General features: G+C 41.2%; 24 non-coding genes across 24 annotated transcripts; all 24 read right to left on the bottom strand.

Moving 5' to 3' along the window:
• Positions 1–299: 299 nt before the first annotated feature.
• Positions 300–371, bottom strand: trnaq-cug. The gene has a single exon. It is a non-coding gene; the product is annotated as a tRNA-Gln (tRNA).
• Positions 372–486: 115 nt separating this feature from the next.
• trnaq-uug lies at positions 487–558 on the bottom strand. The gene has a single exon. It is a non-coding gene; the product is annotated as a tRNA-Gln (tRNA).
• An 89-nt stretch (positions 559–647) lies between these two features.
• Positions 648–719, bottom strand: trnaq-uug. Its single transcript has one exon. It is a non-coding gene; the product is annotated as a tRNA-Gln (tRNA).
• Positions 720–1,347: 628 nt separating this feature from the next.
• Positions 1,348–1,419, bottom strand: trnaq-cug. Its single transcript has one exon. It is a non-coding gene; the product is annotated as a tRNA-Gln (tRNA).
• Positions 1,420–2,115: 696 nt separating this feature from the next.
• trnaq-cug lies at positions 2,116–2,187 on the bottom strand. The gene has a single exon. It is a non-coding gene; the product is annotated as a tRNA-Gln (tRNA).
• Positions 2,188–2,302: 115 nt separating this feature from the next.
• trnaq-uug lies at positions 2,303–2,374 on the bottom strand. Its single transcript has one exon. It is a non-coding gene; the product is annotated as a tRNA-Gln (tRNA).
• Positions 2,375–2,840: 466 nt separating this feature from the next.
• On the bottom strand, positions 2,841–2,912 carry trnaq-cug. The gene has a single exon. It is a non-coding gene; the product is annotated as a tRNA-Gln (tRNA).
• A 115-nt stretch (positions 2,913–3,027) lies between these two features.
• trnaq-uug lies at positions 3,028–3,099 on the bottom strand. The gene has a single exon. It is a non-coding gene; the product is annotated as a tRNA-Gln (tRNA).
• A 467-nt stretch (positions 3,100–3,566) lies between these two features.
• On the bottom strand, positions 3,567–3,638 carry trnaq-cug. The gene has a single exon. It is a non-coding gene; the product is annotated as a tRNA-Gln (tRNA).
• A 115-nt stretch (positions 3,639–3,753) lies between these two features.
• On the bottom strand, positions 3,754–3,825 carry trnaq-uug. The gene has a single exon. It is a non-coding gene; the product is annotated as a tRNA-Gln (tRNA).
• A 466-nt stretch (positions 3,826–4,291) lies between these two features.
• On the bottom strand, positions 4,292–4,363 carry trnaq-cug. Its single transcript has one exon. It is a non-coding gene; the product is annotated as a tRNA-Gln (tRNA).
• A 115-nt stretch (positions 4,364–4,478) lies between these two features.
• Positions 4,479–4,550, bottom strand: trnaq-uug. Its single transcript has one exon. It is a non-coding gene; the product is annotated as a tRNA-Gln (tRNA).
• A 466-nt stretch (positions 4,551–5,016) lies between these two features.
• On the bottom strand, positions 5,017–5,088 carry trnaq-cug. Its single transcript has one exon. It is a non-coding gene; the product is annotated as a tRNA-Gln (tRNA).
• A 115-nt stretch (positions 5,089–5,203) lies between these two features.
• Positions 5,204–5,275, bottom strand: trnaq-uug. The gene has a single exon. It is a non-coding gene; the product is annotated as a tRNA-Gln (tRNA).
• Positions 5,276–5,741: 466 nt separating this feature from the next.
• trnaq-cug lies at positions 5,742–5,813 on the bottom strand. Its single transcript has one exon. It is a non-coding gene; the product is annotated as a tRNA-Gln (tRNA).
• Positions 5,814–5,928: 115 nt separating this feature from the next.
• trnaq-uug lies at positions 5,929–6,000 on the bottom strand. The gene has a single exon. It is a non-coding gene; the product is annotated as a tRNA-Gln (tRNA).
• Positions 6,001–6,467: 467 nt separating this feature from the next.
• On the bottom strand, positions 6,468–6,539 carry trnaq-cug. The gene has a single exon. It is a non-coding gene; the product is annotated as a tRNA-Gln (tRNA).
• Positions 6,540–6,654: 115 nt separating this feature from the next.
• Positions 6,655–6,726, bottom strand: trnaq-uug. The gene has a single exon. It is a non-coding gene; the product is annotated as a tRNA-Gln (tRNA).
• A 466-nt stretch (positions 6,727–7,192) lies between these two features.
• On the bottom strand, positions 7,193–7,264 carry trnaq-cug. Its single transcript has one exon. It is a non-coding gene; the product is annotated as a tRNA-Gln (tRNA).
• A 115-nt stretch (positions 7,265–7,379) lies between these two features.
• Positions 7,380–7,451, bottom strand: trnaq-uug. The gene has a single exon. It is a non-coding gene; the product is annotated as a tRNA-Gln (tRNA).
• Positions 7,452–7,917: 466 nt separating this feature from the next.
• trnaq-cug lies at positions 7,918–7,989 on the bottom strand. The gene has a single exon. It is a non-coding gene; the product is annotated as a tRNA-Gln (tRNA).
• Positions 7,990–8,104: 115 nt separating this feature from the next.
• trnaq-uug lies at positions 8,105–8,176 on the bottom strand. Its single transcript has one exon. It is a non-coding gene; the product is annotated as a tRNA-Gln (tRNA).
• Positions 8,177–8,643: 467 nt separating this feature from the next.
• On the bottom strand, positions 8,644–8,715 carry trnaq-cug. The gene has a single exon. It is a non-coding gene; the product is annotated as a tRNA-Gln (tRNA).
• A 115-nt stretch (positions 8,716–8,830) lies between these two features.
• Positions 8,831–8,902, bottom strand: trnaq-uug. Its single transcript has one exon. It is a non-coding gene; the product is annotated as a tRNA-Gln (tRNA).
• Positions 8,903–12,863: the final 3,961 nt, after the last annotated feature.

Raw genomic sequence — 12,863 nt, 5'->3', positions numbered from 1 at the left:
GATTTAAACTCGGATTGTAGGATTCAGAGTCCTGAGTGATATCCTTTACAGCATAGAACCCTGTACTCAATACTCTGTGACGGGTTCAGATTTTACTGTCCTTGGTTCACCGGAAAAACAGATCAAATATTGTCTGGCCAGAAACGGTATCAACTACCAGGCACTCATAGTATGCATTTACCGTAGGCTAGCCATTCGTGCGTAACAAGAGTGCTTATCGACTCCCACCCACTTGTTTCTTTCACGCACAACTATTTTAAAGTTGACAAGGGAGGAGTGTGTCACTGCAAAATGAAAGTAGGTCCTACCGAGATTTGAACTCGGATCGCAGGATTCAGAGTCCTGAGTGCTAACCATTACACCATAGAACCCTATACAGAGTAACTATTGTAGACTTCCGATTTTCCTGTCATTTGTACACCGGATAAACAGCAGATTATGAGATTATTGTTTGGCCATGTGAATAATTCAGCACAAAAAATAGGAAGGTTCTACCGAGATTTGAACTCGGATCACTGGATTCAAAGTCCAGAGTGCTAACCATTACACCATAGAACCATATTCTAAATCGGATTTGTACACCGGATAAACAGCAGATTTTGAGATTATTGTTTGGCCATGTGAATAATTCAGCACAAAAAATAGGAAGGTTCTACCGAGATTTGAACTCGGATCACTGGATTCAAAGTCCAGAGTGCTAACCATTACACCATAGAACCATATTCTAAATCCACATGGAAATTGAAAAAAAAAAAATCTGTGTTTAATTAGCAACAGTGGACTGTCGTTCCTTCACGTGTTGCAAATACTTTCAACTGACAACAATATTTGGACAGCTATATTCTAGTTCCACGAGGCAAATTAATTGACATGGTAGGATCGTCCAAGATTTAAACTCGGATTGTAGGATTCAGAGTCCTGAGTGATATCCTTTACAGCATAGAACCCTGTACTCAATACTCTGTGACGGGTTCAGATTTTACTGTCCTTGGTTCACCGGAAAAACAGTTCCACGAGGCAAATTAATTGACATGGTAGGATCGTCCAAGATTTAAACTCGGATTGTAGGATTCAGAGTCCTGAGTGATATCCTTTACAGCATAGAACCCTGTACTCAATACTCTGTGACGGGTTCAGATTTTACTGTCCTTGGTTCACCGGAAAAACAGATCAAATATTGTCTGGCCAGAAACGGTATCAACTACCAGGCACTCATAGTATGCATTTACCGTAGGCTAGCCATTCGTGCGTAACAAGAGTGCTTATCGACTCCCACCCACTTGTTTCTTTCACGCACAACTATTTTAAAGTTGACAAGGGAGGAATGTGTCACTGCAATATCAAGGTAGGTCCTACCGAGATGTGAACTCGGATCGCAGGATTCAGAGTCCTGAGTGCTAACCATTACACCATAGAACCCTATATAGAGTAATTATTGTAGACTTCCGATTTTGATGTAATTTGTACACCGGATAAACAGCAGATTATGAGATTATTGGTTGGCCAAAATCTGTGTTTAATTAGCAACAGTGGACTGTCGTTCCTTCACGTGTTGCAAATACTTTCAACTGACAACAATATTTGGACAGCTATATTCTAGTTCCACGAGGCAAATTAATTGACATGGTAGGATCGTCCAAGATTTAAACTCGGATTGTAGGATTCAGAGTCCTGAGTGATATCCTTTACAGCATAGAACCCTGTACTCAATACTCTGTGACGGGTTCAGATTTTACTGTCCTTGGTTCACCGGAAAAACAGATCAAATATTGTCTGGCCAGAAACGGTATCAACTACCAGGCACTCATAGTATGCATTTACCGTAGGCTAGCCATTCGTGCGTAACAAGAGTGCTTATCGACTCCCACCCACTTGTTTCTTTCACGCACAACTATTTTAAAGTTGACAAGGGAGGAGTGTGTTCACCGGAAAAACAGATCAAATATTGTCTGGCCAGAAACGGTATCAACTACCAGGAACTCATAGTATGCATTTACCGTAGGCTAGCCATTCGTGCGTAACAAGAGTGCTTATCGACTCCCACCCACTTGTTTCTTTCACGCACAACTATTTTAAAGTTGACAAGGGAGGAGTGTGTCACTGCAAAATGAAGGTAGGTCCTACCGAGATTTGAACTCGGATCGCAGGATTCAGAGTCCTGAGTGCTAACCATTACACCATAGAACCCTATACAGAGTAACTATTGTAGACTTCCGATTTTCCTGTCATTTGTACACCGGATAAACAGCAGATTATGAGATTATTGTTTGGCCATGTGAATAATTCAGCACAAAAAATAGGAAGGTTCTACCGAGATTTGAACTCGGATCACTGGATTCAAAGTCCAGAGTGCTAACCATTACACCATAGAACCATATTCTAAATCCACATGGAAATTGAAAAAAAAAAATCTGTGTTTAATTAGCAACAGTGGACTGTCGTTCCTTCACGTGTTGCAAATACTTTCAACTGACAACAATATTTGGACAGCTATATTCTAGTTCCACGAGGCAAATTAATTGACATGGTAGGATCGTCCAAGATTTAAACTCGGATTGTAGGATTCAGAGTCCTGAGTGATATCCTTTACAGCATAGAACCCTGTACTCAATACTCTGTGACGGGTTCAGATTTTACTGTCCTTGGTTCACCGGAAAAACAGATCAAATATTGTCTGGCCAGAAACGGTATCAACTACCAGGCACTCATAGTATGCATTTACCGTAGGCTAGCCATTCGTGCGTAACAAGAGTGCTTATCGACTCCCACCCACTTGTTTCTTTCACGCACAACTATTTTAAAGTTGACAAGGGAGGAGTGTGTCACTGCAAAATGAAGGTAGGTCCTACCGAGATTTGAACTCGGATCGCAGGATTCAGAGTCCTGAGTGCTAACCATTACACCATAGAACCCTATACAGAGTAACTATTGTAGACTTCCGATTTTCCTGTCATTTGTACACCGGATAAACAGCAGATTATGAGATTATTGTTTGGCCATGTGAATAATTCAGCACAAAAAATAGGAAGGTTCTACCGAGATTTGAACTCGGATCACTGGATTCAAAGTCCAGAGTGCTAACCATTACACCATAGAACCATATTCTAAATCCACATGGAAATTGAAAAAAAAAAAATCTTTGTTTAATTAGCAACAGCGGACTGTCGTTCCTTCACGTGTTGCAAATACTTTCAACTGACAACAATATTTGGACAGCTATATTCTAGTTCCACGAGGCAAATTAATTGACATGGTAGGATCGTCCAAGATTTAAACTCGGATTGTAGGATTCAGAGTCCTGAGTGATATCCTTTACAGCATAGAACCCTGTACTCAATACTCTGTGACGGGTTCAGATTTTACTGTCCTTGGTTCACCGGAAAAACAGATCAAATATTGTCTGGCAAGAAACGGTATCAACTACCAGGCACTCATAGTATGCATTTACCGTAGGCTAGCCATTCGTGCGTAACAAGAGTGCTTATCGACTCCCACCCACTTGTTTCTTTCACGCACAACTATTTTAAAGTTGACAAGGGAGGAATGTGTCACTGCAAAATCAAGGTAGGTCCTACCGAGATTTGAACTCGGATCGCAGGATTCAGAGTCCTGAGTGCTAACCATTACACCATAGAACCCTATATAGAGTAATTATTGTAGACTTCCGATTTTGATGTAATTTGTACACCGGATAAACAGCAGATTATGAGATTATTGGTTGGCCATGTGAATAATTCAGCACAAAAAATAGGAAGGTTCTACCGAGATTTGAACTCGGATCACTGGATTCAAAGTCCAGAGTGCTAACCATTACACCATAGAACCATATTCTAAATCCACATGGAAATTGAAAAAAAAAAATCTGTGTTTAATTAGCAACAGTGGACTGTCGTTCCTTCACGTGTTGCAAATACTTTCAACTGACAACAATATTTGGACAGCTATATTCTAGTTCCACGAGGCAAATTAATTGACATGGTAGGATCGTCCAAGATTTAAACTCGGATTGTAGGATTCAGAGTCCTGAGTGATATCCTTTACAGCATAGAACCCTGTACTCAATACTCTGTGACGGGTTCAGATTTTACTGTCCTTGGTTCACCGGAAAAACAGATCAAATATTGTCTGGCCAGAAACGGTATCAACTACCAGGAACTCATAGTATGCATTTACCGTAGGCTAGCCATTCGTGCGTAACAAGAGTGCTTATCGACTCCCACCCACTTGTTTCTTTCACGCACAACTATTTTAAAGTTGACAAGGGAGGAGTGTGTCACTGCAAAATGAAGGTAGGTCCTACCGAGATTTGAACTCGGATCGCAGGATTCAGAGTCCTGAGTGCTAACCATTACACCATAGAACCCTATATAGAGTAACTATTGTAGACTTCCGATTTTCCTGTCATTTGTACACCGGATAAACAGCAGATTATGAGATTATTGTTTGGCCATGTGAATAATTCAGCACAAAAAATAGGAAGGTTCTACCGAGATTTGAACTCGGATCACTGGATTCAAAGTCCAGAGTGCTAACCATTACACCATAGAACCATATTCTAAATCCACATGGAAATTGAAAAAAAAAAATCTGTGTTTAATTAGCAACAGTGGACTGTCGTTCCTTCACGTGTTGCAAATACTTTCAACTGACAACAATATTTGGACAGCTATATTCTAGTTCCACGAGGCAAATTAATTGACATGGTAGGATCGTCCAAGATTTAAACTCGGATTGTAGGATTCAGAGTCCTGAGTGATATCCTTTACAGCATAGAACCCTGTACTCAATACTCTGTGACGGGTTCAGATTTTACTGTCCTTGGTTCACCGGAAAAACAGATCAAATATTGTCTGGCCAGAAACGGTATCAACTACCAGGAACTCATAGTATGCATTTACCGTAGGCTAGCCATTCGTGCGTAACAAGAGTGCTTATCGACTCCCACCCACTTGTTTCTTTCACGCACAACTATTTTAAAGTTGACAAGGGAGGAGTGTGTCACTGCAAAATGAAGGTAGGTCCTACCGAGATTTGAACTCGGATCTCAGGATTCAGAGTCCTGAGTGCTAACCATTACACCATAGAACCCTATACAGAGTAACTATTGTAGACTTCCGATTTTCCTGTCATTTGTACACCGGATAAACAGCAGATTATGAGATTATTGTTTGGCCATGTGAATAATTCAGCACAAAAAATAGGAAGGTTCTACCGAGATTTGAACTCGGATCACTGGATTCAAAGTCCAGAGTGCTAACCATTACACCATAGAACCATATTCTAAATCCACATGGAAATTGAAAAAAAAAAATCTGTGTTTAATTAGCAACAGTGGACTGTCGTTCCTTCACGTGTTGCAAATACTTTCAACTGACAACAATATTTGGACAGCTATATTCTAGTTCCACGAGGCAAATTAATTGACATGGTAGGATCGTCCAAGATTTAAACTCGGATTGTAGGATTCAGAGTCCTGAGTGATATCCTTTACAGCATAGAACCCTGTACTCAATACTCTGTGACGGGTTCAGATTTTACTGTCCTTGGTTCACCGGAAAAACAGATCAAATATTGTCTGGCCAGAAACGGTATCAACTACCAGGAACTCATAGTATGCATTTACCGTAGGCTAGCCATTCGTGCGTAACAAGAGTGCTTATCGACTCCCACCCACTTGTTTCTTTCACGCACAACTATTTTAAAGTTGACAAGGGAGGAGTGTGTCACTGCAAAATGAAGGTAGGTCCTACCGAGATTTGAACTCGGATCTCAGGATTCAGAGTCCTGAGTGCTAACCATTACACCATAGAACCCTATACAGAGTAACTATTGTAGACTTCCGATTTTCCTGTCATTTGTACACCGGATAAACAGCAGATTATGAGATTATTGTTTGGCCATGTGAATAATTCAGCACAAAAAATAGGAAGGTTCTACCGAGATTTGAACTCGGATCACTGGATTCAAAGTCCAGAGTGCTAACCATTACACCATAGAACCATATTCTAAATCCACATGGAAATTGAAAAAAAAAAAATCTGTGTTTAATTAGCAACAGTGGACTGTCGTTCCTTCACGTGTTGCAAATACTTTCAACTGACAACAATATTTGGACAGCTATATTCTAGTTCCACGAGGCAAATTAATTGACATGGTAGGATCGTCCAAGATTTAAACTCGGATTGTAGGATTCAGAGTCCTGAGTGATATCCTTTACAGCATAGAACCCTGTACTCAATACTCTGTGACGGGTTCAGATTTTACTGTCCTTGGTTCACCGGAAAAACAGATCAAATATTGTCTGGCCAGAAACGGTATCAACTACCAGGCACTCATAGTATGCATTTACCGTAGGCTAGCCATTCGTGCGTAACAAGAGTGCTTATCGACTCCCACCCACTTGTTTCTTTCACGCACAACTATTTTAAAGTTGACAAGGGAGGAATGTGTCACTGCAAAATCAAGGTAGGTCCTACCGAGATTTGAACTCGGATCGCAGGATTCAGAGTCCTGAGTGCTAACCATTACACCATAGAACCCTATATAGAGTAATTATTGTAGACTTCCGATTTTGATGTAATTTGTACACCGGATAAACAGCAGATTATGAGATTATTGGTTGGCCATGTGAATAATTCAGCACAAAAAATAGGAAGGTTCTACCAAGATTTGAACTCGGATCACTGGATTCAAAGTCCAGAGTGCTAACCATTACACCATAGAACCATATTCTAAATCCACATGGAAATTGAAAAAAAAAAATCTGTGTTTAATTAGCAACAGTGGACTGTCGTTCCTTCACGTGTTGCAAATACTTTCAACTGACAACAATATTTGGACAGCTATATTCTAGTTCCACGAGGCAAATTAATTGACATGGTAGGATCGTCCAAGATTTAAACTCGGATTGTAGGATTCAGAGTCCTGAGTGATATCCTTTACAGCATAGAACCCTGTACTCAATACTCTGTGACGGGTTCAGATTTTACTGTCCTTGGTTCACCGGAAAAACAGATCAAATATTGTCTGGCCAGAAACGGTATCAACTACCAGGAACTCATAGTATGCATTTACCGTAGGCTAGCCATTCGTGCGTAACAAGAGTGCTTATCGACTCCCACCCACTTGTTTCTTTCACGCACAACTATTTTAAAGTTGACAAGGGAGGAGTGTGTCACTGCAAAATGAAGGTAGGTCCTACCGAGATTTGAACTCGGATCTCAGGATTCAGAGTCCTGAGTGCTAACCATTACACCATAGAACCCTATACAGAGTAACTATTGTAGACTTCCGATTTTCCTGTCATTTGTACACCGGATAAACAGCAGATTATGAGATTATTGTTTGGCCATGTGAATAATTCAGCACAAAAAATAGGAAGGTTCTACCGAGATTTGAACTCGGATCACTGGATTCAAAGTCCAGAGTGCTAACCATTACACCATAGAACCATATTCTAAATCCACATGGAAATTGAAAAAAAAAAATCTGTGTTTAATTAGCAACAGTGGACTGTCGTTCCTTCACGTGTTGCAAATACTTTCAACTGACAACAATATTTGGACAGCTATATTCTAGTTCCACGAGGCAAATTAATTGACATGGTAGGATCGTCCAAGATTTAAACTCGGATTGTAGGATTCAGAGTCCTGAGTGATATCCTTTACAGCATAGAACCCTGTACTCAATACTCTGTGACGGGTTCAGATTTTACTGTCCTTGGTTCACCGGAAAAACAGATCAAATATTGTCTGGCCAGAAACGGTATCAACTACCAGGAACTCATAGTATGCATTTACCGTAGGCTAGCCATTCGTGCGTAACAAGAGTGCTTATCGACTCCCACCCACTTGTTTCTTTCACGCACAACTATTTTAAAGTTGACAAGGGAGGAATGTGTCACTGCAAAATCAAGGTAGGTCCTACCGAGATTTGAACTCGGATCGCAGGATTCAGAGTCCTGAGTGCTAACCATTACACCATAGAACCCTATATAGAGTAATTATTGTAGACTTCCGATTTTGATGTAATTTGTACACCGGATAAACAGCAGATTATGAGATTATTGGTTGGCCATGTGAATAATTCAGCACAAAAAATAGGAAGGTTCTACCAAGATTTGAACTCGGATCACTGGATTCAAAGTCCAGAGTGCTAACCATTACACCATAGAACCATATTCTAAATCCACATGGAAATTGAACAAAAAAAAATCTGTGTTTAATTAGCAACAGTGGACTGTCGTTCCTTCACGTGTTGCAAATACTTTCAACTGACAACAATATTTGGACAGCTATATTCTAGTTCCACGAGGCAAATTAATTGACATGGTAGGATCGTCCAAGATTTAAACTCGGATTGTAGGATTCAGAGTCCTGAGTGATATCCTTTACAGCATAGAACCCTGTACTCAATACTCTGTGACGGGTTCAGATTTTACTGTCCTTGGTTCACCGGAAAAACAGATCAAATATTGTCTGGCCAGAAACGGTATCAACTACCAGGAACTCATAGTATGCATTTACCGTAGGCTAGCCATTCGTGCGTAACAAGAGTGCTTATCGACTCCCACCCACTTGTTTCTTTCACGCACAACTATTTTAAAGTTGACAAGGGAGGAGTGTGTCACTGCAAAATGAAGGTAGGTCCTACCGAGATTTGAACTCGGATCTCAGGATTCAGAGTCCTGAGTGCTAACCATTACACCATAGAACCCTATACAGAGTAACTATTGTAGACTTCCGATTTTCCTGTCATTTGTACACCGGATAAACAGCAGATTATGAGATTATTGTTTGGCCATGTGAATAATTCAGCACAAAAAATAGGAAGGTTCTACCGAGATTTGAACTCGGATCACTGGATTCAAAGTCCAGAGTGCTAACCATTACACCATAGAACCATATTCTAAATCCACATGGAAATTGAAAAAAAAAAATCTGTGTTTAATTAGCAACAGTGGACTGTCGTTCCTTCACGTGTTGCAAATACTTTCAACTGACAACAATATTTGGACAGCTATATTCTAGTTCCACGAGGCAAATTAATTGACATGGTAGGATCGTCCAAGATTTAAACTCGGATTGTAGGATTCAGAGTCCTGAGTGATATCCTTTACAGCATAGAACCCTGTACTCAATACTCTGTGACGGGAGGTAGGACATGGTAGGATCGTCTGGGCTACCCTACCATGTACCGGTATCAACTGGGCTTGTCCAATAAGAATTGACTACTACATACTTGCTAAACCAGGCCAGAGCAGAGCTCTTAACTATTTTACAAGTATCATGAAGCACCTAAAAAACAGGTAAAGTTTCATTCTTGAACAGCAGTGAACATTAGACAGTGCCGTAGTTGGGGAATCAAATCAAATCAAACTTTATTTGTCACATGCGCCAAACACAACAGGTGTAGACCTTACAGTGAAATGCTTACTTACGAGCCCCTAACCAACAATGCAGTTTAAAAAAAATACAGATAAGAATAAGAGATAAAAGTAACAAAAATTAAAGGGCAGCTGTGAAATAACAATCTCTCTCATGGTGTTGGGGGTGATGGTGTTTAGTTGGAGTGTCTGACAGTGTCAGGGTTGATGGTGTTTAGTTGGGTGTCTGACAGTGTTGGGGTGATGGTGTTTAGTTGGGGTGTCTGACATGTTGTTGGGGGTGATGGTGTTTGGATGGGGTGTCTGACAGTGTTGGGGTGATGGTGTTTAGGTGGAGTGTCTGACAGTGTCAGGGTTGATGGTGCTTGTTTTGGGTGTCTGACAGTGTTGGAGTGATGGTGTTTAGTTGGGGTGTCTGACAGTGTTGTTGGAAGTGATGGTGTTTAGTTGGGGTGTCTGACAGTGTTGGGGAGATGGTGTTTAGTTGGGTTGTCTGACAGTGTTGGGGTGATAGTGTTTAGTTGGGGTGTCTGACATGTTGTTGGGGTGATGGTGTTTAGTTGGGGTGTCTGACATGTTGTTGTGGTGATGGTGCTATTTGGGGTGATGGTGTTTAGTTGGGGAGTCTGACAGTGTTGGGGTGATAGTGTTTAGTTGGGGTGTCTGACATGTTGTTGGGGTGATGGTGTTTAGTTGTGGTGTCTGACAGTGTTGTTGGGGAGATGGTGTTTAGTTGGGGTGTCTGACACTGTTGGTTGATGGTGTTTGGTTGGGGTGTCTGACAGTTTTGGGGTGATGGCGTTTAGTTGGGGTGTCTGATAGTGTTGTTGGGGAGATGGTGTTTAGTTGGGGTGTCTGACACTGTTGGGTGATGGTGTTTGGTTGGGGTGTCTGACAGTTTTGGGGTGATGGCGTTTAGTTGGGGTGTCTGATAGTGTTGTTGGGAAGATGGTGTTTAGTTGGGGTGTCTGACAGTGTTGTTGGGGTGATGGCGTTTAGTTGGGGTGTCTGACAGTGTTGTTGGGGAGATGGTGTTTAGTTGGGGTGTCTGACAGTGTTGTTGGGGAGATGGTGTTTAGTTGGGGTGTCTGACACTGTTGGTTGATGGTGTTTGGTTGGGGTGTCTGACAGTGTTGGGGTGATGGTGTTTGGTTGGGGTGTCTGATAGTGTTGTTGGGGTGATGGTGTTTAGTTGGGGTGTCTGACAGTTTTGGGGTGATGGTGTTTGGTTGGGGTGTCTGATAGTGTTGTTGGGGTGATGGTGTTTAGTTGAGGTGTCTGACAGTTTTGGTGTGATGGTGTTTAGTTTGGATGTCTGACGGTTTTGGGGTGTCTGACAGTGTTGAGGTGATGGTGTTTAGTTGGGGTGTCTGACACTGTTGGTTGATGGTGTTTAGTTGGGGTGTCTGACAGTGTTGGGGTGATGGTGTTTGGTTGGGGTGTCTGACAGTGTTGGGGTGATGGTTAGTTGTGGTGTCTGACAGTGTTGGGGTGATGGTGTTTAGTTGGGGTGTCTGACAGTTTTGGGGTGATGGTGTTTAGTTGGGGTGTCTGACAGTGTTGGGTGATGGTGTTTGGTTGGGGTGTCTGACAGTTTTGGGCTGATGGTGTTGAGTTGGAGTGTCTGACATGTTGTTGGGGTGATGGTGTTTAGTTGGGTGTCTGACAGTGTTGGGGGTGATGGTGTTATTTGGGGTGTCTGACAGTTTTGGGGTGATGGTTAGTGGTGGTGTCTGAAAGTGTTGGGGGTTATGGTGTTTAGTTGGGGTGTCTGACAGTGTTGGGGTGATGGTGTTATTAGGGGTGTCTGACAGTGTTGGGGGTGATGGTTAGTTGTGGTGTCTGACAGTGTTGGGGGTGATGGTGTTTAGTTGGGGTGTCTGACAGTGTTGGGGTGATGGTGTTTAGTTGGGGTGTCTGACAGTGTTGGGGTGATGGTGTTTAGTTGGGGTGTCTGACAGTGGATGTAGTTTAGTCTTAGCTGAGACATTATATAGAGTCAGTGATCTGTGGATGTAGTTTAGTCTTAGCTGAGACATTATATAAAGTCAGTGATCTGTGGATGTAGTTTAGTCTTAGCTGAGGCATTATATAGAGTCAGTGATCTGTGGATGTAGTTTAGTCTTAGCTGAGACATTATATAAAGTCAGTGATCTGTGGATGTAGTTTAGTCTTCGCTGAGACATTATATAGAGTCAGTGATCTGTGGATGTAGTTTAGTCTTAGATGAGACATTGTATAGAGTCAGTGATCTGTGGATGTAGTTTAGTCTTAGCTGAGACATTATATAGAGTCAGTGATCTGTGGATGTAGTTTAGTCTTAGCTGAGACATTATATAGAGTCAGTGATCTGTGGATGTAGTTTAGTCTTAGCTGAGACATTATATAAAGTCAGTGATCTGTGGATGTAGTTTAGTCTTAGCTGAGGCATTATATAGAGTCAGTGATCTGTGGATGTAGTTTAGTCTTAGCTGAGACATTATATAGAGTCAGTAATCTGTGGATGTAGTTTAGTCTTAGCTGAGACATTATATAGAGTCAGTGATCTGTGGATGTAGTTTAGTCTTAGCTGAGACATTATATAGAGTCAGTGATCTGTGGATGTAGTTTAGTCTTCGCTGAGACATTATATAGAGTCAGTGATCTGTGGATGTAGTTTAGTCTTAGATGAGACATTGTATAGAGTCAGTGATCTGTGGATGTAGTTTAGTCTTAGCTGAGACATTATATAGAGTCAGTGATCTGTGGATGTAGTTTAGTCTTAGCTGAGACATTATATAGAGTCAGTGATCTGTGGATGTAGTTTAGTCTTAGCTGGGACATTATATAGAGTCAGTGATCTGTGGATGTAGTTTAGTCTTAGCTGAGACATTATATAGAGTCAGTGATCTGTGGATGTAGTTTAGTCTTAGCTGAGACATTATATAGAGTCAGTGATCTGTGGATGTAGTTTAGTCTTAGCTGAGACATTATATAGAGTCAGTGATCTGTGGATGTAGTTTAGTCTTAGCTGGGACATTATATAGAGTCAGTGATCTGTGGATGTAGTTTAGTCTTAGCTGAGACATTATATAGAGTCAGTGATCTGTGGATGTAGTTTAGTCTTAGCTGAGACATTATATAGAGTCAGTGATATGTGGATGTAGTTTAGTCTTAGCTGAGACATTATATAGAGTCAGTGATCTGTGGATGTAGTTTAGTCTTAGCTGAGACATTATATAGAGTCAGTGATCTGTGGATGTAGTTTAGTCTTAGCTGAGACATTATATAGAGTCAGTGATCTGTGGATGTAGTTTAGTCTTAGCTGAGACATTATATAGAGTCAGTGATCTGTGGATGTAGTTTAGTCTTAGCTGAGACATTATATAGAGTCAGTGATCTGTGGATGTAGTTTAGTCTTAGCCCCCCCCGTAGTGCCACAAAGCATATATGCATGTCATAAGCTATGGCAAAATGTTTTTAAAATGCTACATTTTCT

This window comes from Oncorhynchus mykiss, unplaced genomic scaffold, assembly GCF_013265735.2.
Source record: "Oncorhynchus mykiss isolate Arlee unplaced genomic scaffold, USDA_OmykA_1.1 un_scaffold_85, whole genome shotgun sequence".
NCBI classification, from domain to species: domain Eukaryota; kingdom Metazoa; phylum Chordata; class Actinopteri; order Salmoniformes; family Salmonidae; genus Oncorhynchus; species Oncorhynchus mykiss.
Note: the sequence above shows the minus strand (reverse complement) of the source record. Positions and strands in the feature narration are given on the sequence as shown.